The following is a 27,358-nucleotide window of genomic DNA, read 5'->3' on the forward strand; positions in this document are numbered from 1 at the left end:
TACCCCTTAAAAGTGAAAATTACCCGATAAAAAAAAACCTGTCTCTTATTTTTTTATGTTCTACAATATGTATAAAAATCGGTGAGTTCTTGGTTGGGTACCTTTCCTTGTCAGTTCGAAATCAACTTACAGCTAGAGCTCATTTGAAAGGTATTTCCAAATTCTTTCAAAACATAAAAGTCACAATTATTTTAAATAATTTGTCTTTAATCTTATCTTAAAAAATAAAATTTTTTTTTAGAAATTTGTGCTCATCTCTGTATTCAAATTCAGCGATTTTAAAAGCATTTTCTTCAAAACAACGTTAAATTTCGATTCTCCATGTCTTTGAACATTTGAATGATGCAAAACTTAGAAATTTTAGTAATTTTATGTTTGGATGCGCAATAACTTTTGACCGGGAGTGTACATATATTATCTAGCACGTAACAGTCGATGAATTTTATTTATTTATACTTAATTATTATAATAATTAATACTTATCTTAACCAATAATAAAGTTGTGTTATTTATGAAGTGTTTATTTTTTTAGATAAGATCCAGATTCTGAATAATTAAATAAAATGCCAAATGGATGCACGAGGATGAAAAATGAAAATAACTCGAAAAATATCATACCTACTTATAAAGAAAAACATAGTGATCTAAAGCGGAAATTACGGTACCTTATTTATGTAAGTAATTTTTTATTTGGATCCTGTTGTTCGATAGGAAAATGTTATCATTTCGGTAGAGTTAAATAAATTTAATTATTAACACCGTTGAAATATCTCTCGCTGTGGGGCTAACCGTCGTCCCGACCTGTTACTTAAGAGTTGTGTTGTAGCAAACACGTTTCGCACGGAAACATAAAACAAAGCAAGAAACGAATTAAATGAGATTATGGGTTCTTATTGCGATCAAGGATTGGTAGGATGTTATCACAGGTGATTACTTGTGATAACATCTTACTTAATCTTTAACTGTGATATGAAACTATAAGAAAAGATAAGACGAGTTTATTGCTTTTCCATCAATACATTAATTATATATTCGTGCCGAGAGATTTCATTATACACGTGATCGCAAAGAAAAATTGTAGGCCGCACTTGTTTTTTCTTGTTGATTCGCGACAGAGAAAGAAAGGTAAAAAAATCAATCATAAGTGCGAGCTATGGGTAAGACGCGAAGCACGCGACGAAATCAAAGACGCTCGTAAAGTAAATTATTATTGATTATCTGGGCGATGATATTGCTGCTGCAGACAGCAATACCTCAATCAATTGGCGAAAGACACATGCACTGAAAGAAAATTCACATTTAGATTACACTCACATAGCAACGATAGCACTGCCAGTCAGTTGCAGACCGTGAACCGAAACGAAGTATCAGCTACTGTTTTTCTTGAGCAATCATTGCTCTAATCCTTAAGTATATATGGTACTTTTTACATCTTAGTAATAGGTATCCATGAAATGACATCGTATTTGATGAAGTATATGTGTACTCAACGATATGAGATCTTCATAATACAGGCACACAAATAAAAAAAAAGTAGGCTATCAAAAAAAGATGGCACCTATGTACCCTTATGTTTTTTTGGTGCGCTGAATCCGAACCCACCGTCAGAATTGATCCTACACCTTTCAGTTACTCGTATTCGGGGTAAATTACCCATAAAATTCAGAAAATCCTTTCTAAACTTAGATTCTTCCGTTTATAATACATTTTCATAGATAAGTTGGACCCCGGTGTAATATTTAATGGGCTGAAGTTGAATTTTCAGGTGTCAGAGCCATGCACCCCTCTAAGTGTGCATAAAATCACCCCTAATACAGAAAAATTCTTGTCATGGTAGAAAATTGCGGGGATTGACGGAATCGGAGTATCCGGTGCTAAGCTTAGAGTTTAAAGTTGCACGTACACTCAGGTGCAGAGCATAATTTATAGGTTTTCAAAATTTATAACCCTCTAATCTGCAGAAAACCACCCTTAATCGGGAACATTCCCTGTCTAAACGAAATACTGCGGTAATGGTATCAGAGTATCAAATGCTGAACTAGAAGAGTAAAATTGTATGTACCTCCGAGGCAGAACAGGATTTCGAAATTTTCAAAACTCGCAACTCCCTAAGTCTGAAAAAAAACTGTTCCTTCATCCGGAACATCACATAGGAATTTTTGTTCGAAAGAAAAAGAATTTCCTCAGTATAGTAACGGTAAGAAAAATTTTGATAGTCAAAAAATTACTCTGCGTCTACATGAACTGATTCTGCATCAAAATAACCGTAAACTTATTTCATAAATCCGTCATTTTCTTCGTTTGTACCAAACCCTTGTCACTTCAAACGATCTGTGTAGTGGATTTTTTTTTCTCTTCTTTCCTTTAGTTTCAGTATTCCTCTTTAACATCCAATAGAAATCTGTCATAATGTTTATGTCCCATCTTCCTTGGTATCTAGGTTCCATTTCCTATATATCTCAATTAAATAATTCACCTTATTCTTTACTGTAGTCCTCGAGATTTGCGGGAAAATAGTCCAGATGAGAATGTAAGAAATGTAATTTCAAATTCATCAAACAACACAATTTCTAGTAATTCTCCAGCAGTTGATTAACCAGAATCTGATACTGATCACTTTTTTGATTTCCCAGGAATTTATGTACTACTGCTTTGAATCTGATCCATGGTTTCTTCTCGGTGTCATTCATTCTCGTAACAAAGTACTAATCTGCAAATAAGGTTCGAATTTGTGGTCCGTCGAAGATTCCTTCTTTTAACTTCGCATCGCTCATTCCCAGAAATTCATTCTGCGAAGCAATCACTATCTTTGTTTAAAGCTTTGACAAACTGTTTCATAAGACCAAGTTTTATGTGAAGTGGAGGCAAGAGGATATTTGTAGGCTCAACCAGAGATTTGCGAATAATATTTTTAGAGCCTGGTTCCATTTCTCCTCTCCTAGTCCATTCCATTTTTTAATAGTGGTTGATTCGATCTCTACTATCCCACAAACAGATGAAGCAGGGATATTTAGTGAATCCTGACTATGGACCAAGAATAAGTGTTGCGATCTTCAGATCACCGCATATTTTCCATTTGTTCTCTGCGTATTTGATCTTCTCCAGAACTATTTCCAAATTCTTATACGTCTTTTTAAGCTTGGTGGAATGTGCTTTTGGAAGAGGTGCGAAGGTTTTTTAATTGTGAAGAAGAACAGCTTTGAGGCTTCACTTTGAGGATTCAATAAACAGCCCCCATTCTTCTTCTCTATAGACATTTGGTTTAATTTTATCTACCAAACCTTTCACATATACCAATGACTTTTCATCATCTTTCGTAAAAAATTTCCTGAAACTTTGTTCTCTGTTTCAGTAAGTATAAGCGCTTGTCCCTTTCGATAGTAAGTTTTTCTTCTTCAGAGCTACCGCCAAATGTTCAGTTCCATCCTTAGACAGTCCTAGTTCATGAATGAGATCGTTCAATTCCTGTTGAGTGAAAGTCTGAGAGGTTGCCGTTTTCAATATGATATATTTCTCATCTTCACCTTATTCTTCACTATCCTCCTCTTAGCTTGTCTCATTCCGATCATCATCTAACTCTTCTAAATTGTCTATATCCATAGGTTCATGTACCGTTCCTTTCTCTGTTTCTGTTTTAATCGGCTTTTGCACTGCGAAAACCGTAGCGTACTTGATCTTCGATTTGTTGTTGATACTGAAGCCTGTGATTTTTGTCATGCAGAAATAGCAATCATCTTTACAAATCAGTTTTGACCATATCATGGGCTTTGTGAATTTAAGCTGATCTTTTTCTTTAATTGTCCTATATCGTAATAACATTGTACGACACGAACTGCAAAAAATATGTGTCATTCCCGTTGATCTTGATGTACAACCTGCAAGAGTTGTCAGCCTCCGTGCGCCTTGGGCTGGTCTTTGCTAATTTTTCTGGGTTCTTTCTCGGTAAAGAAAGCCGGCGCTGACTTTCACAGGCCGAAGTTCGCTCTGGTTGGGGAAGGTTGATACAAAGAATCGGACACTTTAATTCAATTATATTATATATGGCGATCTCATTTATTGACGCCTTTTCATAAATATCGCTACAAGATTAACTTCGCCGCGGTGAGCGCGCTCGCTCAACCTTTCCGCGACCAGAGTTCGCGGGATCACGCGAGCAAGATCACTCAGCGTGCGCGATAAAATCAAAATACGCTAATGTCCATAATCGAGCGAGAGCTGGCGCGAGAGAGATAAACTGGCTTTGGACCCACCGGATGCCGACGGTCCGTCGACAGAGAGGCGACGCCGACGAAAGGGTAGTCCCGCAGGAAACGGCGCCCTGGCGACGATGGAAGCTGCTGCAGGAAGGGCCGCAGCACGGCCTTTGCCTCGTAGACGGCGAATGGTCGCTGCTTGTACTGGCTCGGCTTCGGACTATTGGCTTCCCGGCAAACGTGGCAGTCGCACCGATGGCAGTCGTTCCTTTCCGGCCGAATCTCGCTCCGTCCAGTCTCTCTCTAGGCGGCCCTAATTACTTGAGAGCTCGCGCCTAACTGCCCTTCCTCTCTCTTAATTTCTAAGCCTCGCGCCGCCGCGCTCCCACTTCTCTCGCCGTCAAAAATCAGTCATAATCGCTCTCTCTCGCTCTCGCTCTTCTCGCTCTCACTCGCACTCACGGCGACACCTCGCCGATCGTCGCGCTCCTCTCTCCAGATCCTGCAACGACACAAGTATGTAGTCGCTATATAGCGTACACTTGGTCGCTGCGTTCACGCGAGGAGAGAGCCGTACACAGGGCTAGCGAACATCGCTATAACCCTGTCACAAACCTCTAAACCTGCAGTAAGATATCCGAAAACCATTGATCTTTCTCCTATTCTTAAATCTTCAAAAGTCGCCACATACATAGCAGAACACGTCTGCACTCTCTGTGCAGTCGTGATATACTAGATCATAACTTGTAACTTCATACTCTACAGAAACCAAGTTTCCCACTTCTGTAGAACTGCGGTAGCATGATGACGACGCCTATGGGCCCGCTTTTTCACCCTGACCAGCCGCCGATACTAGGGTTTCACTCCCCTGCATCATAAAACACATTTTATCTGTGCTTGCAATGATGGAATGAGGCAACTTTACTTTAAGTTTGGCATCGGATACTCCGATTTTGTCAATCTCCGCCATTTTCTGCCACGACAAGAATTTTTTTGTATTAGGGGTGGTTTTCTACAGACTTAGGGGGTTGCATGTCTCTGAACCCCGAAATTCAACTTCAGCTCATTAAAATACAGAGCTGTAGTTGTAAATATTACACCGGGATCCAACTTATCTATGAAAATTTATTATAAACGGAAGAATCCAAGTTTAGAAGGGATTTTCCAAATTTTAGGGGTAATGTACCCCGAATACGAGTAACTGAAGGGTGTAGGATCAATTCTGACGATGGATTCGGATTTAGCGCATCAAAAAACATAAGGGTACATAGGTACCATCTTTTTTTTTATAGCCTACTTTTTTTTATTTGTGTGCCTGTATAATTAATTAAATATTAATGTTTACTATCAATTATTATTAATATAATAATTTGAACAATTTAAAAAAAAATTTTTTTCCTAATTAAATGTAATAACAATACAGTACAAATGTATGAATGTAACAAATTAAACACGTAACACTTTATAAATATTTATATGACCATTGCTATTTATATCCAGGAATGTTTCAAACGCATGCTTCTTTTCAAACTTACTGCTGTTGGAAATGGCGGAATTTCAATTCTTCCAATATTTTTTAATATATCTGTACATTAAGCGACATAAATTATTAGATGTTCATCAAAATGAAATTCTTCATATAATTTTACAGTAAACTGTATCCATTCTATCATTTCTCTTTAACGTGAAAAATTTGTAGTCTTTTCTACTGGTTTGGAAATTTTTTTTTATATCTAATATTTCTTCAAACTCCACTTCATAACATTGGTTACAATAAATGTTCCAGTAGTAAATTCTGTTTCTGTTATAAATATCGACTTCTGATTGACACCGTTTGTTATATTACTAGATTTCGACTCAATAATATTATAATCAATGTCAAAGGTTTGAAACGCTTTCCGTATTTTCAAAACATGCTTGAACGAAAATTTTGTTAGCAAATGTTTTTAGTAAATTTTTCTTGCTCTAAGTACGTATTAATTGTACTAGCTTTTATATGCCTATGCCTTGTCTCACATCGTGGTTTAAAAATATACGACGAGATCAAAATAATAGATACTAGAACACGACAGCGCGCTTTGTGCGCACAAATTCAATAATATGCATGTTTAGAATAAAATATTTAAATATATTTGCAAATATCGCTTGCCAAGTAAATATATTAAACAAATATCAGGTTCCATCTGAAGTTGAAAGTAAACGATATTTTTTTGAATATAATTCTGTGTATACGTAATTTTTAACCAATAAATTATGCCTTTGATTTCCCAGATAAATTTTTAACGAATCCCATGATCTTACTCTAGACATAGCGACATAGAGTTGACCATGATTGAAAACATCTCTCCGAAGATCGATTCCAAGTGTTTTTAATGTTTGTCCTTGAGCTTTATTAATCGTCATAGCAAAAGCTAATCGAATAGGAAATTGACGTCTTTTGAAAGTAAATGGATATAGATTTTCACAATACAATGTGATTCTATTAAGAAATATTATGTTATTACATTTATCTCCAGTCAATATTTTACACTTTAGTAAATGATTTGAAAAATCAATTATTTGTAATCTCGTTCCATTACATAATCCTTCATTGATGCTTATATTCCTAATTAACACTACTATGCAATATTTTCTTAGGCGTAATTTATGAGGCGGAAAGTTCGGTGGATTTAATGAATTGAGATATTCTGGCAGAAGAATCTCTTGCATCTCCCCATTGTCGCAGTTCTCTGTACTGTCTATACCAGTGTAGATGTGTTCAGTTTTTTTATCTAATAGATTAGTAACTTTCATGTTCATTTCATCTACATCAGCATTTCGAGCAGATAAAATTGCACAGTGGGTGATATCATCAAATTTCTTATCTTTAATTAAGTTACCGAAAATATTTTGAACAATACATTCATTTGCAGGAAGTACACTTTGCTCTGGAAGCTGTAGATTATCATTTTCATCATTCAACGTTCCATCACCAACTTGTAACAAAAATTTAGCAAATTCGATTTCATTAGGCAAAACTCTCATGTTTGTTTTCAATTGAAATTTGGAAAAAAATGTCCACAAATGACTATTTTTTAGAGACAAATTTAATATTTCACTGCGTGTTCCATTAACGTGTATTGGAAGAAGCTGTCTAAAATCACCGCCCAGAATCATTATTTTTCCACCGAATGGAAGGTCATTGTTCATTATATGCTGTAATGTTCTGTTAGCGATTTCCAAAGCATACCTCGGGGCCATTGGTGCTTCATCCCAGATGAAAACTTTAGCATTTTTCAGAAGTTTGCCTTCGTTAGATTGTATTTTAATATTTGAAGATGAATTTGAAGATGAATCATGAAACATAGGAACCGGTAAACCAAAAGTCTTATGTACTGTTTTACCATTAGGCAGTAATATTGCAGCAATACCCGTGTATGCCATCGTAGAACATTGTATGTTCTCTGACATTAAAAGATTATAAATTGTAGTATAAACAAACGTTTTTCCAGAACCCCCTTGTCCATCTATATAAAAGCAAGTTGAGCCAGCATAATTCTGTGAACGTGATGCTTCAAGAATGATATCAACTATTTGTTTTTGTTCTGCATTTAATTTCTGATATTGTTGATTGCCAATTTCCAATCGGCGGTTTTCTTCATCATCATTATTTTTAAGAATATCAACTATTACATTTTGATTCATTGTCGGAAAGTCAATTAAACTTCTTCCTTCTTTAATTAAAAGGTTATTTATTTCAGCATAAGCCTCTTGATAGCTAGTATTCAAATCATTGTTACGTGAAAAGTCCTCTGACATTGAATCTTTAAATGCTTCCCACAATTTTTCAGGATAAATTGGTTGACAATGAATCAATATACGAACGAATAAATGTCTGAGGCGCCGCGGCATCATCCAGTTTACTGCTTCTCTCATAGCTTTGTTTCATTCCTCGTCGTCTTCAATAATCCCTAACGCTAGACAGGCTGCTGTGAAAGAAGGATGTAATATATTATCTACAGTTCTCAAATCATTGTAATTTGTGGCACCTTTCACATGCAATAACAACTGTCGTAAGTGGAATAATTCAATATGTGTAGGGCTTATTGAATACACGCGTCCAATACAATCAGAATGTTTTTTCCTGGGTGCCCATGACGAAGTCATTTGCCCATCAACTTTCTTCTTTATATGTCTAAAATACTTCGGAATGTCAGTGTAGTAATACTGTCTTGCTTCACCATTAGTTGCATTCAAAGTAAAATAATCAAGTAATATGCTACTTGAATTGTTCAAACACGCTAACAATGCCATTTCATCTTCATTTTCGGGAATTATTACTGCCTGTTCATTAGGTAGATGTATGGGTAATCTTGTAACTTAATGACTTTTATGTTGTAGTGGTTTACTGAAAATTCTGTAGCATGCTTCCACAGGACCAACGTAACGGGTTTCAAGAAAATTGCGACACTCATTGTGTTCAATAGTGTTCTGATTTTCAGCTTCTCCGATCACCCCTGTAGCGGCGTCGTGTCCTTTATAAATATATTTGTATAAATATTTAACAGCTTTGATACTGGAAACAATTTCCACGTTGATATGACAGTCGAACATTTCTAATAGCTCAGGACAATGAGGAACAACCCACCTATTATCGGTTTTGTGTCCATTAGGGCATTCATACTCTTCACCGGTATCTGTTCTTCGGTAACTTGGATAACCATTTTCGTCGATAGTAGTTGTGGCTTGGAATTCTTATGGAAAATTTTTGGAACATTTACCGTCTTTCATACACCAGTCACCACATGGACCATGAATCATAGTTCTCAAAACAATTTCAAATAAGCGTGGATTTCTCACTTCAATTGGTATTTCGGCTGAGATGAATTTATCAACTATGTCAGGAGTAGTAATTTTGTAGCCTTGTTCCAGTGTGATCAGTAAATGCATATGTGGCAATCCTCTTTTTTGAAATTCAATAACATAATTATAAGATGCTACTTTTCCAAAAAAATTTTCTTTTGTAACAACATGAAGAAAATGATCTTTTTTCAAATCAAAAACCCTAGCTACCAAATCTGGTCTATCAGCAGCTTGCTGTCCTGGTAATAAATTTTTAGTTATTTCTAGCCAATTGGGATTACATGTCATAGTCAGAAAAATGTCAGGTTTCCCAGTTTCATTTACAATAGCCATTGCGTCTTGATAACATTGTTGCATATATCGAGGGGAACCAAGAAATGTTGAAGGAAGTATTATAGTTCTACCTACTTGCCCATCAACATCATTTGCACGATTACTCATGTAATCATTCAAACCTTGATACGTATCAGCCCTTAATTGTTTTTGATAAGAATTACACTATTGAATCCTATCTCTTTCAATTTTTACGTAACTGTCTACTACCCATTGTTGAAACAGTCTACGTCCTCTTATGATAGGATTAAAATCGTCATTTATGATTGCCATTCTGGTCCTAGCATAATCTAGTCGGGTAATTGTACGTTCATGATCTGTGCGAAACATACATTACATGCCAACCTTGTGTACCGTATGGGTAAAATAAAGGATAAATCCACGGTTTAACATTAGGATCTAGAGAACTGACATATTGCAAGACTTTTGTATTTTTATTCCTAATTGTTATGTAAGATTCGGGTATTTCTCCATCAGCGCTAGTTGAAAATATTGCAACAACTTCATTTACTCGTTGAAAATTGTATCTACGATGGTCTTGACCTGGTTTTAATGAAAATAATAACTGCAATTCAGGTTGTGATGTATTCCCATTAGTTTCTGCAATCAATTGCTGCATACGAATTTCATCTATCATCATTTCATATGATTTTGCATAAATGTTATTATTACGGATTATACCATCCAGTATTGCCATCAAGTTATAATCGAGAACAGAATTTTGCTGCATTGAGATACTGCATTGCTTCATTTTGATCAATTATGAAAAACTGACCGAATGCAGGATTTTCGCCTTCGCTAGGGTACAGAGCTGTATTTATTTGATAATATATTTGACCTTGAATTTTGAAACAGTAGGGAGCTGATCTTTGTGACCGAAAATTGAATAAATTGGCATTGAATGATGCGAAAGATAAAGAATTATTATAATGGCGTATGCGATCAAAAAATCTTGATGATTTATTATGCTCTCCATCAAATAAATTTTTGAGTTCAGGAGGAAAATTTGGTAATGGATCTAATTTTATTGTTCCATGACCACAGCAATCATTGAAAGATAAACCTTTGTTTGAAACTTTTTCGTCATTAAAATGTTTAGCTTTACAATGCTGACATAGAACATCCATAGGTCCTAAATAATGTTTAACGTTTTGCCTTGATGCTCGATTATTGTCAATAATTCGTTGACGTTCAGCTTGGCGCCTACGGCGTGCATTCTCTGCATCACGAATACGCTTTTGAGCGCTCGCAACCTTTGCTTCTTCGTCTGTGAGTTTTCGTCTGCCCATGTTTCCGAATAATAGAGCAAAAATTTTTGACAATTTATTAACAAATAATTACTCTTCATAAAAAGACGATTTTTTCGATATTAGTTCGAATAGAATTTGAATATTAATATAATGAAATATATAATTCAATAAATACCCAGTTATTGAAAGAGCATGCTATAACTTTTCTATTTTACGTTACTATGCTTAGGCTTTGTTAATTTGGTTTTGGTATTTTGGTTTGGTATCGTGTAGTTAGGTTTAGTTTGGTTTGGATTGGTTTATTTAAGTTTGGTTTGATTTGGTTTGGTTTGGTTACGTTTGGTTCGGTTTAGTTTCAAGTTTGGTTCGGTTTAGTTTGGTCTCATACAAATATTATATAGATACATAATTGAATATGTGAATACGTTTTTATGGAAAAAGATGATAATCTTTATTCGTAACTTACAAATAGAGTACACTAATATGTCAACAATAAATTTTTTATATTTCCCAACTTTTTTTTTTAATGAACACTTGGCAAAAATTAAAAAATAATGTAAAAACAATTCCAAGTGTAACGAACCCAATAATATCATATCACTATGTTATTATACGCACCAAAGATTCCTAGCCAAATAAAGGAGACAAACTTTGAAATAGACATGAAGCACAAGATTTTCTGAAACATAAGAATAATTATAGATTAAATATAGAATAATATAGAGTATATATTATAGTCACCTGAATATATTATGACTTATTCAATTTTACAATATTCAACTCATCAATCATTATTCAGATTCTGTTTTCAAGTAGAAAGCTTCAGAGAAAAAACAAATCACGGCTTGCTCCTAATCTTGAAAGAAAAAGTTATCTGAAAAGAAAAAATCAATAGTATGAATCATAAATGAGTATCGATATAGAATTAAGCTGCATCATAAGAGGATATATCTAAAATAATTTGTGATAATGATGCCATAATATAGGATATAACGATTCTTTCCTCATTGTTGAAATACTTTCTTCAAGTTAACTTCATAAAAAAATGTCAAATATTCTGATACGTCATTGTTTATCATTGGCTTACATAAAATTTAAAGGTGGATTTGGTACACTAATATTATAATAGTACTCACTGAGGTTTCATAAGCAAATGGAAATTCAAAATTTTGCAGCGAAGCTTTAATCCTTGAACTATCAATTCTTATTACTTTGTTGGTATATGATTACCTGGAACATGAAAAACAATTCCATATACAGAGTAGAGATCTAAGTGTTATCACATAATACAGACAATATTATAATTTAAACACATAGAATTAATTCACCTAGCATATATCCAGTATTTAATCAACTTTCCCTGATAAGAAGCTCCTGAGCTTCTATATATCTTGGATCCTTTGTTCACAATTGTGGAATTATGTGATAACAAAAATTGTCTGGAATAGAAATGAAATACTGCGTATATAAATAATGCAAACTATGATATATAATCGTTTTTCATTATGCTTTCAATAAACACATGACTAAGTAAAATGATTCAAAACTTGTAGAAAACTGTTAATATGGAATGGAGGTTAAGTACCCAATAAAAGGGAACAATGTTATACTTGCCGAAATCCTGCAATATTCTTCAAACACAAAAACAGATACACCCCGGCCACTGTGAGAACCGTAATCATTAACAGTATTTCTGGTCTATTTTCTTCTCAAAATAGACAAAATATTTTTTCAAATTCATGTACACGTTATATACTTTTACGTTAAAAGAATAGAAAATGTGCTCAGTCACAGTCACTCACTCACTCTCTCGAAAGAATGAATATAGATACTCGATAAGCTTGAAAAAAATTTGTGTTATAGGCTAGTTTAGGGAGCATACTAATGAGGGCGTTGTACTTCAGAATCTCGTACGTTTTCGTTTTTAGTGTCAAATTATCAATGAAATCCTAAAAAAAATTCCAAACCAAAGTTTACTCAGCACATTTAATCCAACTATTACTTCATGTGCTTATAAAATTAAAAAAAAAAAAAAACAAAAATTGGTATTGCTTTAAAAATCCTGTTGAATGATCGGGGGTGAAAAAAATTATTTGAACAAAACCCTATTAATGAGACCAAAATTCTGTTATTTTTATTTATTTTAATAACAGAAAACTGCAGATCCATATGGACCAGATCATGGTAGAAAATTTTTATTGAATAGTATCTCCTTTTACAAAATTTTACATCGTACAAGTATATTAAAATGTTATCAAAACAGTTGTTACATAATTATTCGAACATAACACATAGAAATTTTAAGTGATTATATCACCTGCAACGGTAGTCGATTCAATTAATCGAACCGTTCGCGATTCTGATTTTCGCGCGTTAGTTCTAAGTATTGAGAGAGAGAGGGGGCGCGCGATCTTTTAAATTAGCAGTTACGTCTCAGCTGTTGTAAATATCGCCGAAGTTATTTGCACTGTTTTTTCTCGCCGAGTAATAGTTTTCCTGGGACAATTTCGTGCGTGAGTGTGATAGCGATATTACAGCAAGTACGAGACTTCGGAAGCAGTTTGCAGCTGATAAGCAGAGTGAGGCAGCGCAGTCAATTATTCAAAGGACAGAGGCAGTTGATATTTTGCTGACATCAACAATTACGGCTGATCACCGTAATTGCACCGTAGGGTAGGTGCACCTCCCTTTATTATCGCGTGTCTAAATATATTTATTATTTTGTTCAGCCGCGTTAGCGTTGATAATTTTGTATTCACGCCGAGCGTTAGATCGCGCCAATTTTCGTATCTTCTCTCTCTCTCTCTTTCTCACCGAAAGTTATTTAATTGTAAATCCTGTTCGCGTGCGTCAGTCTTTCGGCCCGATAAAGACTGTAGAGATTTTTATTAATAAAATCTATTAAAATTATTCGCCGATTTCGTCATATAATTTTTCCTAATAGATTAAACAATTGAAATAGGCTTAAGTTTTAATCCGATCATAGCTAGGGGATTAAGTGGATTAGGAGCAAAGTCGATTACACTTAAAACTCATCGTGTGTCACAGGGCACGTGACTTAAGGTGAGTTCAACTCCGCTTGATCGAAGACAACCAAGTTAAATCAGCTGACGTTAAGGCGAATACACGTATTAACGTACGTGTTAACGGAGCGGCGGTTTGCTCTGCATCGTGGGAGTTTGCTCTTATATAAATTTCTCATTTTGCAGGTTTATCTCCCCCCCGTTACATGGCGCCCAACTGGTATTAAGACCCGTGTCGTGCGAATAGGATTGTGCGTCGAAGGTAATCGACGCACGAGAGAGAGAGACGATTGCGCGAGCGCTTAGGAAGGTTTGAGCGGGTGGTAAAGCGAGATCGTGAGCGGTACGCCCTCTGCTGGGGAAAAAACGAAACCACTTCGAACCTTTGGTTAAAAATTGTTAAGATTATTGTAAAAAGGGCCGAAAGCGATAATACTTGGTAGGTCGAAGTGGTTTCAGATCGTACGGGAGAATCAGGTGTTAACCCATTTCAACCATAGTTTGGTGTATAAAGGGTGGTTGGTAACACCTGATCAACGATAAAGCAGAGAGCGCGACCCAAGCGTGCAGTCCAAATATTAGCCAGGCGGGGCAAGCAAAGAGCAGGCTCCGACCTTAGGTAGGATATTTTTATAATATTTATAGAAAGTTTGCGGAGACTGCACGCGCTCATAATCTCCTTTTAAAAGGCCTTATAAAAGGAGGCATTAAAAGTAGTGACAATAAATAGTGTACACCCCGCTCATACCTTGGGTGATAGGAAGCGGTAGTGGTCGATTAGGCCGAAATTTTAAACCTCAACCGCATCCTACACCCGTGCGGAGGCAAGATGGCTCTGTTGTCAGCTCAAATCGACAATTGGGCATTAGAGCTAACCTCCGCACAGCGCGAACATTATTTAGCGGATTTGGAGCTGCGCAAGGATGGAAGTGTCATCCAACAGGCGGCTAGGCTTGGGAGATGGTTGCTGGGTGATTACACCGCCACAGATTTTCAAGAGACCACGCACAGCAAAGAGGTAGCGGGGCGCAGGAGGCGATCCCGACAAGCGTGGCTCGACACAGTCTGTGACGAGTTGGAAAACTCCACCACGGATGATAACAGCGACCATCCCCTCAGGATCATCAATAGGGGGGGGAATATCATTGACTGACATGTCAAGGACATTCACCTGCCCGGATGAGGACTTTGAGGGTGAAGCCAGCCGCCAAGAAGAGGATGAACTCATCCAGAAGGCCCTCAGTACGCAAGAGCAGGAGAAGGAGGAGAGGAGACGGAGCAATCCGGACCCCAGGTCGCAGGAATCCTGCACTCGGAAGGAACCTCAGGAAGAATTATCCTTGAGTGAAGCCTTCCGAGAGATAGAGTATCTGAAGGAGGGAATAGACCATAACCAACAGTTGGTAGGTCGAATCCTAGAAACCCTTCAGACTCTGCAGGGATTACAGGTGTGTGCGGAGCGCGAGGCGCAGGACATGCGCATACGAATTCGAGAGCTGGAAGACGCAATGCATGACATGGCCAGTGCTAACCGTTCTTCTCAGCGTGACTCGGTTCAACCGCGTTCCGGACGTAATGTGGACTTTCAGGACACATACAGCTGTCACTACGACTCGGGGATTCCGGGGAGTACACCGGCTCCTCCCAGACCAATACCTAGGAGAAGGGACGTCACTACACCGGAAGTCCTCCAACGAAGAGGAGGTGAAGAGGATTCGGAAGTCTATGGGAGATCCGCACCCGTTCGACAGAGGAGTCGAAGCGGATCATCTGGCACCGGACATCAGATATTCTCAGGGCTCTCCACAACCCGAGATGTTGGGAAAATTGTCCGCGGATGGAAATTGAGGTTTGCGGGCAGTAGGGCACAGAGCGTAGATACGTTTCTGTCGAGGTTGGAGGATCTGCGCGTAGGTGCAGGACTAACTGACGACGAAGTGCTTTGTTCCGTATCAGAGATCCTCGAAGGTAACGCGAGGACCTGGTACGATAACAACAAGTACCAGTGGCTCAGTTATGACGAGTTCGTCGCGGACGCCCGGGATTGGTTTGGCACAAGTACGCAACAGCAACAAAGGCTGTTGCAGGAAGCCCAGAACCGGTTCCAGGGAGAGGACGAACTAGTGCGAGACTACGTGTCCAACCTGGTGGCTCTTGTCAATAGACTAGAACCGCCCATGCCCTTGGAGAGGTTATTAGACCTACTCCATGCAAACCTCCTTCCAACCATCCAAATCCAGCTGCGTCGGACCGAGATGACGTCGATACGCGAATTCAACAGGAGGGCGACCGAGGTACAGAACACCTTATCTTATGGTCGCCGTCCACGTGTATTCGCTGACCCCAACTCGACGATCTTCCCTCAGCACGCCTACCAGCCGAGCAAAAGAACGGCTGGTAGTAAATCCCAAACCGCTGCAATGGCCAGAGAAGGGAAGGCGCGTGCGAAGAAGGAGGGAGATCCGCAGCGCGGACTGGGCGTGGAGAACCCCGTCAGGAGGACTACCGAACAAGCATCGGTATCGGCTACGCAAGCTTCCACTTCTGATAAGAAGATGGAAGAACGCCTGGAGGGCATCGAGCGGATATTGCGCAAGTTGGCCGCTGACAAGCAAGCCAGCCCTCCAGAACAACGTAAGAGCCGATGGCGTGGAGGAAGGAAAAATTCTCCTCTTTCCAGGTCTCCTGGCGAGCGGCGAGAAGGGCAGAGGCGGAAGATAGACTTTACTAAGCCTCTCCAGTGTTCCGCTTGTGGCAAACTGGGTTTTAGTCGCAAGTTCTGCCCAGATTGCAACAAGGGAAACGACAAGGAGAGCGAAGAGAAGAGGTCATCTTCGCGCCTCCAGTAAATTCGACCTCTCGCTGCGGGTCGCCGAAGGGAAACAGCAAGTTGTCGGCGACCCAGGGATCCAAACAAGTCCTGGGAGGGCATCAAGATAGCCCAGGACATAGTAGTATATTAGAGCGGAAGGCAATTGAACCCGATGTCAGCCCTCGGCAGAATAGGGGAGTGGTTATCCTGAAAGGACCAGATGGCCACATGCAGGTTGTGGAGGAGGGGGAAGACTCCAGGGAGAGCACCTCCACACAGAAAGCTCCTCTGCCGAAGGGATCCACGAGTAGAAGCCAGCCCACCATCGTCGCGGCCGCGGAAGGAAAAAAGCCGCTGAAAAGCACGATGAAAGGAGGCGAAGATGGGACTCGTGGATATGACCCAGAGGATGAGACCAGGTGGTGGTTGCGGGTAGACATAGGTGACTTTAAAATCAGAGCACTCTATGATACCGGCGCCTCATCCACGGTCATGGGTCAATTAGGGCTGAGATTGGCATCGGAGATGGGACTCGGGTTGAATGTGACCAGGGCGGGCGATGCAAGGCTTGCTGATGGACGCCCGTGCCCTATAATTGGTCACGTGATGTTCCCTTTTAAAGTAGGGGGAATCACGAAGACAGTCAGAGTCGCCATTACGCCGCTGCTCACAGATGACTGCTATGTAGGCGCGAACTTTATAAGAGAGTTCCGCGCAATTTTGGATCCCGATGAGGATGAATTATGGCTTAAGGACGCCCAAGTGAAAGTACCAATGGAAGTGGCTGGAATTGATGGTACGGCATTTCTCGCACCGGTAGGACTATGGGAAGCCACGGAGTCACAGCTTGAAGAAATTGAAGACCTCGTCAGAAGATTGATTCCTGACGGGGGTCAGGCTTTAGGTTGTGCCGTGGGGGTTGAGCATGAAATAGATGTTGGAAATGCTCGACCCATCAAACATAAGTACTACCCAGTCTCAGATAGAGTGCGAGATACACACGCTGGTCAAAGAAATGCTGGAAAAGGATGTTATCGAACCAGCGACCAGCGGATGGTCAAGTCCAGTAGTAATGGTAAAGAAGGCAGATGGAAAGTATAGGTTTTGTGTGAACTATCAAAAGGTAAATGCAATTACCAAACCTGATGCCTATCCTTTACCATATATGAACGACATCCTAAGACGAATAAGGGATGCAAAGTTCATATCTACTTTGGACTCGAGCAGTGCGTACCATCAAATTCCCTTAAAGGAAGAATCGCGTCCAATATCAGCGCTTACAGTTCCTGGATTAGGGCACTTTCAATTTAAGAGAATGCCCTTCGGACTGTCATACGCAGGAGCGACCTTCCAGAGGTTGATGGACAAGGTGATAGGCCCGGATATGGATCCATTCGCTTTTGCTTACCTTGACGACGTAATTGTGGTTTCGTCGTCCTTTGAGGAGCATAAGCGGCACCTAGAAAGGGTATTAAAAAGAATTCTAGGTGCGGGCCTAACCATTAACAAAGATAAAAGTCACTTCTGTAAGACGGAAGTCAGGTACTTGGGAGTTCTTGTGAACCAGGACGGAGTAAGACCAGATCCCGAGAAAATACGCCCGATATTAGAGTATCCAACACCCCGGACTGTCAAACAGATGAAGCGATTCATGGGAATGACTTCGTGGTATAGACGTTTTATACCCGACTTTGCCATGATCGCTGAACCTATAAACCGCCTGACAAAGAAGAATGTACGTTTCTCTTGGGAGGAGGAGCAAGAGCGAGCTTTCACGAGATTGCAGGAGGCGATGACTTCCGCCCCAATACTGCAATCACCCGATCCGAACGGTCAGTTTGTACTCCAAACTGATGCTAGTGACAGTGGGATCGGGGCAGTTCTCGCACAGGATGTCGATGGAGAGGAGCGTGTAATAGAATACGCCAGCCGATCACTCAACAGTGCTGAGAGAAATTATACGGTCTCCGAGAAAGAGTGCTTGGCAGTGGTATGGGCCATTGGAAAGTTCCGGCCGTATATTGAAGGGCATCACTTCAAGGTCATCATTGATCATAGTTACCTGAAATGGCTCCACAATATGAGAAATCCCACAGGAAGATTAGCGCGATGGGCGCTAGCATTGCAAGGCAATGTCTTCGATATAGAATATCGAAGAGGGGATCTCAATGTGGTGCCAGACGCTTTATCTAGGGCCTATGAGGAGGAGGGGATTGAAGTGAGTGCTATAAATAGTCGGCCGGAGACCACTGACGCCTGGTATTTGCAACAATACCAGGAAGTATGCCAGGACCCACACTCTTATCCTACTTGGAAGGTGGTGGGAGGGAGACTGTATCATTATCAGCCTGATGAGGATGGTGAAGGGTCCATCGACAACGATGAAGCGTGGAAGCTTGCGGTGCCTAGGGAGAAAAGGTACCAGGTGCTCCAGGAAGTCCATGATGCTCCTACAGCAGGACATCAAGGACGAGGGCGTACGTTCTCCAGGGCTAGGCGCTTGTACTACTGGCCTAAAATGTATGATCAGGTCAGGGAGTACGTAAAGAGTTGCCCGGTATGTCAGCAATGCAAGGTGGAACAAAGAGCACCTTGCGGGCTGATGGGTCGTAGACAAGTATCACGACCCTGGCAGGTGGTGGCCGGTGATATCACTGGTCCATTTCCCAAAAGCTCTCGAGGTTTTGAGTATATCTTAGTCTTTATAGACTTGTTTACTCGCTGGGTAGAGTGTGTTGCGATACGCAAGGCCAATGGGAAGACAATCGCAAGGGAATTACACGAGAGGATCGTCACTAGGTTTGGTGCGCCAGAGGTATTCTTGTCGGATAATGGAACCGAATTTAAGAATCAGGAGGTCGATTCATACCTGCAGATGAACGGCATCCAGCGCGCTTTGACTCCCGTGTGTATCATCCCCAAGTGAATCCCACAGAGCGAGTAAACAGGACACTCAAGACCATGATCACGTCTTACGTAAGCCGTGATCATAAGAGCTGGGATGAACACCTGTCAGAGTTCAACTTCGCGTTGAACTCGGCAACTCATAGCGCCACCGGATATAGTCCTGCGATGCTCATGTTTGGGCGTCAGCCGGTACCTCCTTTGACGTTCAGAAGAACCCAAGATCAGCAGGCCCTTGAATGTTCGGAGGGTCAGGCTGTGGAAGATTGGGCTGAACATATGGAGAAGCTTCCTAATTTGTGGGAGAGAGCTAACTCCAAGTCAAAGGAGGAAGCTGCGCGTCAGGCGGCTTATTATGACCGGAAGAGACGGCAACCCGAGTTTAAGGTCGGAGATTGGGTTTGGAAGAGGAACAGGATTCTATCTTCAGCTGCTCAAGGTATTTCAGCTAAATTAGCGCCGAAATATGCCGGTCCGTACGTGATTGAAGAGGTTTGTGGTTCCAACACGTACAGGCTAGGCAATCAGCTGGAGATCCTGTCTGAGCTCTTCCATGCCAAAGACCTTAAACCATATTACGGTCCGGGTGAGGATGAGGAAAACGAGGAGGTCATCGAACCTCGCGAGCCGCCAGAAGAACTGCCGTCGGAGGATGCGAACGATTCCGCGAATGCGCGCGAAAATCCGGGAGGGGATTTATCAGATAGCGAGCGGGTCCAGTTAGCAGCCCCCACGGTCGTAGATAAAGTTCCCACCGAGACGTCGGAGTTACCGGTATCTGCCTCAACTAAGAGAGGTCGAGGTCGACCTCGAAAGGTTCCAGAGACGGTCACCGGTCCAGCGAGGGGCAACAACTCTCCCGTGAAGGTGAATAGAGGGAGAGGTAGGCCTCGAAGGACCGTGCCCGTCGTACAAAGACGGTTGGGCCGATAAAACCGAGCGGTAACCGACGAGGGCCAGGACGTTCCCACAAAGAATCGCGAGGGAGCGTATAACTCGGTGGGATGCGGCTATTATTAGGATTGTTTCTTCGCGCAGGGAGATTCATCCGAAATTTGTTGTTTTTTGGATGTTTCAGATGGACCGGAGAATCGTCGTCGAAGAGGAGACCTTCGAGGTGGTCACGCAGATGCTGTTAGATCTGCAACTGGGCTCTGATGCGACGCAGCTAATTGAAGATCTACGGAGCTTCGCCAGGGTCCAGTTGGAAGGGACCACCCGAAGGGATCGGCGTAATGCCTCGGTGGCAGAGGTTCTCCGGGATTCGTCGTGGGTCGCCCCGAAGAAGGCTTCTCGGGACGCTTCGACACAGACCGAGGACCAGGACAGTGTCGAACGTCCCAAGTCTACAGTGGACCAGGGGGTGCAGACCCTCAAGTCCGGCGTAACCCTTACGTCGGACAGTGCGAGCCAATGCCCAGGACCCAGGGAAACCTGTGGGGCCTCGCACTGGGTCTGCAATCATCCCCGGATCCCTGAGCAGCCTACTCTCCTCCTCGACTTCAGACACGTGCGTCTGGGGATCAACGAGGTGGGGAGTGCCTGGCGGTTCGCTCAAGAACTCCAGTCTCAGGTGCAGGAGCACCTGAGACGCTTTTTGAGCCGCCAGGGCGCAGAAGAGTTGCTCGGGGAGTGGGCAGGGATGGCTCAGCGTCAGAGGGCCTATGGAGAGGCCCTGCTGCGGGTGGATAACGGACAAGAGTCCTCCGCAGCGCTCCCGGCGCCGGCTCAAGAGAAGAGACCCCCGGGAGCTACTGACGCTGGACCGACGCTCACGGTCCATGTGGACGGGCGCATGGCTCCTGATACCACCATCGTGGTTAGGTCGCAGGATGGACGTGCGACCGCCACGGTGGGAGGCGTGACCATCGTCGCCTCACAGGGAGTCAGTGCCCAGCAGTCCCCTCTGGCTGCTGAGCAGCCATCACAAGGACGGGAGGCTGCTCAATCTCGGTCGCAGCTGAGGGGCTGCTACATCTGTGGAGAGCCTGGGGTGACCAACTCCCAGCGGTGCCCGAAGAAGGCTACACACTGGCGCTACCCGAAACATCGCGCGCCAGGTGTAGCCAAACAATGATGTAGGCCCTGGAGGGCAAATAAATTAGCCGAAATAAAGAAGGGAGTGTTTATTTTGTTCCCTTTCCTTCTTTATTACTTTCAGGTTCCTGATGGCAGTGAATCGCAAGTATTGGTCCTGTCCGGGTAGTCAGGACTTGGAGGGGGCTGCAACGGTAGTCGATTCAATTAATCGAACCGTTCGCGATTCCGATTTTCGCGCGTTAGTTCTAAGTATTGAGAGAGAGAGGGGGCGCGCGATCTTTTAAATTAGCAGTTACGTCTCAGCTGTTGTGACAAGTAGATATCGCCGAAGTTATTTGCACTGTTTTTTCTCGCCGAGTAATAGTTTTCCTGGGACAATTTCGTGCGTGAGTGTGATAGCGATATTACAGCAAGTACGAGACTTCGGAAGCAGTTTGCAGCTGATAAGCAGAGTGAGGCAGCGCAGTCAATTATTCAAAGGACAGAGGCAGTTGATATTTTTCTGACATCAACAATTACGGCTGATCACCGTAATTGCACCGCAGGGTAGGTGCACCTCCCTTTATTATCGCGTGTCTAAATATATTTATTATTTTGTTCAGCCGCGTTAGCGTTGATAATTTTGTATTCGCGCCGAGCGTTAGATCGCGCCAATTTTCGTATCTTCTCTCTCTCTCTCTTTCTCACCGAAAGTTATTTAATTGTAAATCCTGTTCGCGTGCGTCAGTCTTTCGGCCCGATAAAGACTGTAGAGATTTTTATTAATAAAATCTATTAAAATTATTCGCCGATTTCGTCATATAATTTTTCCTAATAGATTAAACAATTGAAATAGGCTTAAGTTTTAATCCGATCATAGCTAGGGGATTAAGTGGATTAGGAGCAAAGTCGATTACACTTAAAACTCATCGTGTGTCACAGGGCACGTGACTTAAGGTGAGTTCAACTCCGCTTGATCGAAGACAACCAAGTTAAATCAGCTGACGTTAAGGCAAATACACGTATTAACGTACGTGTTAACGGAGCGGCGGTTTGCTCTGCATCGTGGGAGTTTGCTCTTATATAAATTTCTCATTTTGCAGGTTTATCTCCCCCCGTTACACACCTTACAAAATCTTTTTCGCCTCGATTTTTACAATGTAAAAATATTATTTGGATAGCCTTATAGGAACATGTGACTGGCTATATGTACTATTTCCAACTACTGCTATTCGCAAACATCGTAAACAAACACATTTACTCATAAGAATACTAAATTTACAAAAGTATTACATTACGTATTCTAAAAATTACTCTATATTATTCTCACTTTCCATGTTTACTCAAAGTATGTATTGAACTTTTATATTTAGATAGGAACTTTGCATAAAACTATTATATTACTGGTCAGTCATTAAATAAAACAGTTCTGTTATTGCATTAATTTAAAATAAGCAATGCTTCAAATGCTATACATACGTCTATATGCTATTTTTCAAATAAATATATATTATCTATATATACTTATGAATAATGTATCAGAACATATTACATAAACATATTAAATAGTGTATGCATGTTTACTTATGACGTTAGGCATAAAATTTACTTTCAATATTTTTACCAAGTAATATCACTTTTCATTTAGTTCGAAGTTTAAAGTAAAAAAGTATATAAATACCCTTATTTCAAACAATATTGTTCTCGTACATTAGACTTTTACTTTACCTTATCACCTCATTATACCATATCGCAGTATAATACGTCAATACTTCGAGTTTATGTAGAGGAATATTTAGCAAAAAAAGGAGGCACAAAAAATGGAAAAGCTAACTGATGCAAATAAATAAGTATGGTAGTGAATTAATGATGACATATGACTAATCGCGTCCTTTCTTAGGTGTCTTGTTTCCGCGAGAGACATCCGCAGCAGACATTTTGGGAGCGCCTTCAACTTCAGTCACACATAAGTCATTTATGCATTTTATGGATACTGGTCCTGCTCCTATAAACGTGACAAATGAGAAAACAAAATTTTATGTACCTGCTTTTCACAATCCTTAAAGGATAAAATACATAACTATTTCAAAGACGACAGTTACTCAAAACATGATCAGTATTCAGTAGTAGTTAAATTTTTGTTCATAAGTACATACCACTGGTATCCACTGTTCCTATAACCTTCACACGAACACCTTTTTCAAAATTCAATCCTTGGTAATTTGAAATGTTTATGGTGACATTGTACTGCCCATCAGTTATGCAGCCAACGCCCCCAACTTCAGTATTGAATTTAGCCTCAGGCTTGTAGAACTTAATCTTGATGTGTCCTTCAACACCTATAAAAAAGATTAAACTTATAAAAAAATGGACTTACGAATAAAAAAATGACTCTTACGCTGTTAATCTACATAATTATATACATTTGAATAAGCTGAGTGGGAGATTAAAAATATCTAACAGAGGTTAATTTTTCAATGAAATTGAACAAATATTAAACAATTACAAATACTGGAATTAAATTTTTCAAAAAAATATGAAAAAATATATCTTACTTATGATTCCCTGAGATTTTCCAGTCTCTGCCAATTTAAAGTGAGAATTTAAACAGTTAGCTTTGCGCTGCATGCTTTTACAAATGCAACAGCAAAGTATTAATGCAAAAAATAGAAACTATATTTGTAATACTGCTTACACATGTTTATCCTTATCCCGGATATCAGAAAAATCATCATCAGTTGTGTAAGGTAAAATTTCCGGTTCATCAACTACTTGAGCTCCATTGTTGTTAGCTGCCAAATGTCCATTCTGCGGATTGACATTTGCAGCCGATGCAGCACCATCTCCTCTCACCTGATTCTGATCTTTCTCTACCTCATTTGGATCAACTGGATTATGTTCGTCCATCCTTATCTATTCAAATAAATCCACAAAGAATTACACTTCACTCCGTTAAAGTAATAATATCAGTTGTTGTCAATTACTTCTGTTAAATCTCTATCAATTCTCTCATCATTATTTTGAATCGAATTCTAGATTTTGAAATATAAAATGAAAACTATAGAACTGTAAATAAATAGAACAGATTTTTGATAGAGTAACATTCAACATTAATTTTTTTTACACATTAATTACAGAACATCAAAAAACTAAGACAATTAAACCACATGTTTCAAGCTAACCTAACTCACTCGTTTTTTATAGATTTCTAATTCTAATAATAGTGTACTTCAAAAATACGCAACCATAAATAATAATTATTATCTGATAAACTTACCGTCAATTTCTGTAGTTATCGTTTAAACAATATATGAAAGACGATGTTAATCGATAAAGAACACTCTCAAAAAGCAGCGATTGATGAATCAGCACGACGTGTACATGCATGCAGGACAGCTAATTTGAGAACTATACCCAATTAGCACCTTTAAGGCCGTATACTCATACACAATATATCGCGACATCAGCGACACATATATGCACGAATACTCATACACAATGTATCGCGACATCAATAACACATACATGCACGCAGTGATATAATTTATTTTCAATCGACATTATTACATCATTATTTTATTTTATTATTATTATTAGTTAATCGACATTATTTAAAACTTTCGATGTGTATATACTCCTGAACTTAATATACTCTCTCTCTCTCACTCACTCTTCTATACTCTCCCCACCACGTGACTCCTCAGCCAATCACATCACGAATAAAACGCGACACTTTTTGGCCATCTTATTTCTTAAGAAGGAAAAGAGGTGTACTGCGATAAAAAAAAAATTTCTGATTTAAAAAATTATAAAATTTAACATAAGAAGAACATAAATTTTTTACAAGACTATTTACTTTATTATATATTAGTAGACGATTTTAGGTGACATTAATAAATCGACCATTATTCTTAACAATATATACATTTATCTGTACCGGTCCTATCTATGAGCTAGTTTATTATTTCACTGAATCACTACAACCCGTTAAACTCATCTATCTGTTTACATCAATTAGTGTATTAAATGGCGCCACCTTACCTATTATTTGATTGTCTTAGTACAAGAGTCTAATTTCATGACCATATAAGGAGCGTGACGGCACAGATTGATAGATATAGATTGTAACAGGGTTGCTTACCGTTTAATTAATTTTATTGAGGCGATCGCGTAAATACGAGGTGTGTTCAAAAAATAACGAGAATTTTCGTTTTATGAAAAAAATATTTATTTATTCATCTACATTAATGTTGTCGCCTTCAAAGTAGTCCCCTTCGGATACAATACACTTATGCCAACGCTTTTTCCAATCCTCGAAACACTTTTAAAACTCGATCTTTGTAATAGCTTTTAGCTCTTTCAGCGATTCGCTTTTAATGTCATCTATGCTTGTAAAACGACGGCCTTTTAATGTTCTCTTTATTTTTGGAAATAGAAAAAAGTCACATGCAGCCATATCTGGCGAATATGGAGGCTGAGGCATCGTTACAGTTTCGTTTTTGGCCAAAAATTCACGAACAAGCAATGAAGTGTGAGCAGGCGCATTATCGTGGTGCAAAAGCCATGAATTGTTTTGCCACAAATCCGGGCGTTTTTTTCGGATTGCTTCACGCAAACGACGTTGAACTTGTAGGTAGTACTGCTTATTGATTGTTTGACCTTGTGGCAAGAATTCATAATGCACTATGCCATTAAAATCGAAGAACACAGTGAGCATAACCTTCACATTCGACCGCACTTGTCGAGCCTTTTTCGGTCTTGGCGATCCAGAATGCCTCCACTGGGACGATTGAGCCTTAGTTTCGACATCATATCCGTAAACCCATGTTTCGTTACCTGTTATAACACGTTTTAGTAGTTCTGCATCGTTATTGACTTCATTTAGCGACTCCTGAGCAACTTCCATTCGCCGCTGTTTTTGTTCGAAATTCAACAATTTTGGAACGAATTTTGCTGCCACACGTTTCATACCCAAAACATTCGAAAAAATTTGATGGCATGAGCCAACTGATATGCCAACGTCATCAGCGACTTCTCTGATTGTGATTCTGCGATCGTTCATAACCATTTCTTTCACTTTTTTCACGTTTTCATCGGTTGTTGATGTGCTTGGGCGTCCGAGTCGTTCGTCATCTTCAACGTTTTCGTGGCCATCTTGGAAACGCTTATACCACTCATAAATCCTTGCTTTACTCATAGCAGACTCACTATATACCTTTGTTAACATTTGACAAACTTTACTACACTTTATTTCATTTTTTACGCAAAATTTAATACAAATTCTTTGATCCATTTTTTTTCACAAACGAAAATCGCCGAGCTCGAAAAACACGTCTAACGTTAGCGGCTGCCACTTAAAAAGTAAGCAATGAATACTGCTGAAAATTTTATCGTACTTCAGGGGCATGTGTACGAACATAATAAAAAAAAATTTTATACAAGCGGACTCTCCAAACCCGCGAAATTTAAAAATTCTCGTTACTTTTTGAACACACCTCGTACGTTCGTAATCACCTATATCAAACTGGGAAGTCGGAGAGCAAGGAGAAACAGGTGTCAGTCAACTAACTAACTACGAATACAAAGAGAACGCTCCGAAAGTACTTGTTAATATCATGTACGAAAACTCTTTATTATCTTTTAAATGCTACATTAGAGTCGGCCCGCGTGTTTATGTTTACATCGGCGCTCGCTCGACAACAACATGCAGTGTCGGGACGCTCGCTGCTCTTTGTCCGTAGAGCTATTACATGCACGCTTCGAGCGCGGAATATTAATTATTACACGTGTAATTACGATCGCGAGATTAAGCTGGCCAGTTTACCTTTATTCTGCAGACGCACGAAGACAAAAGGAACAATTTGCACTGCGGGAATGTCTGTCTGTTCTTTTGTCGCGGACCGCGAATTCGCGCGCACGTGGTTTCGCCCTCGATGGCGAAACCTCACACGCACACTCTTTTGATGTCGCAGGTACGATGGC

General features: G+C 40.0%; 2 long non-coding RNA genes across 3 annotated transcripts in view; one reads left to right on the forward strand and one right to left on the reverse strand.

Moving 5' to 3' along the window:
• Positions 1–27,358, forward strand: part of LOC131666856 (uncharacterized) — a 223,722-nt gene that overhangs the window by 115,349 nt on the left and 81,015 nt on the right. The window contains exon 3 of the long non-coding RNA XR_009302138.1: positions 533–674. This is a non-coding gene — a long non-coding RNA (uncharacterized LOC131666856). The remainder of the gene's footprint in view (positions 1–532; positions 675–27,358) is intronic.
• LOC131666860 (uncharacterized) lies at positions 11,217–12,238 on the reverse strand. Of its 2 annotated transcripts, XR_009302140.1 has the most exons (5): positions 12,204–12,238; positions 11,947–12,057; positions 11,755–11,848; positions 11,360–11,492; positions 11,217–11,297 (listed from the first exon to the last, which is right to left on the reverse strand). It is a non-coding gene; the product is annotated as an uncharacterized LOC131666860 (long non-coding RNA). The 2 variants fall into 2 exon arrangements; XR_009302139.1 differs by lacking the exon at positions 12,204–12,238 and having other exon boundaries at positions 11,947–12,080.

This window comes from Phymastichus coffea, unplaced genomic scaffold (genome assembly GCF_024137745.1).
Source record: "Phymastichus coffea isolate CEN01 unplaced genomic scaffold, Cenicafe_Pcof_1.1 PCOF00004, whole genome shotgun sequence".
Lineage (NCBI taxonomy): Eukaryota > Metazoa > Arthropoda > Insecta > Hymenoptera > Eulophidae > Phymastichus > Phymastichus coffea.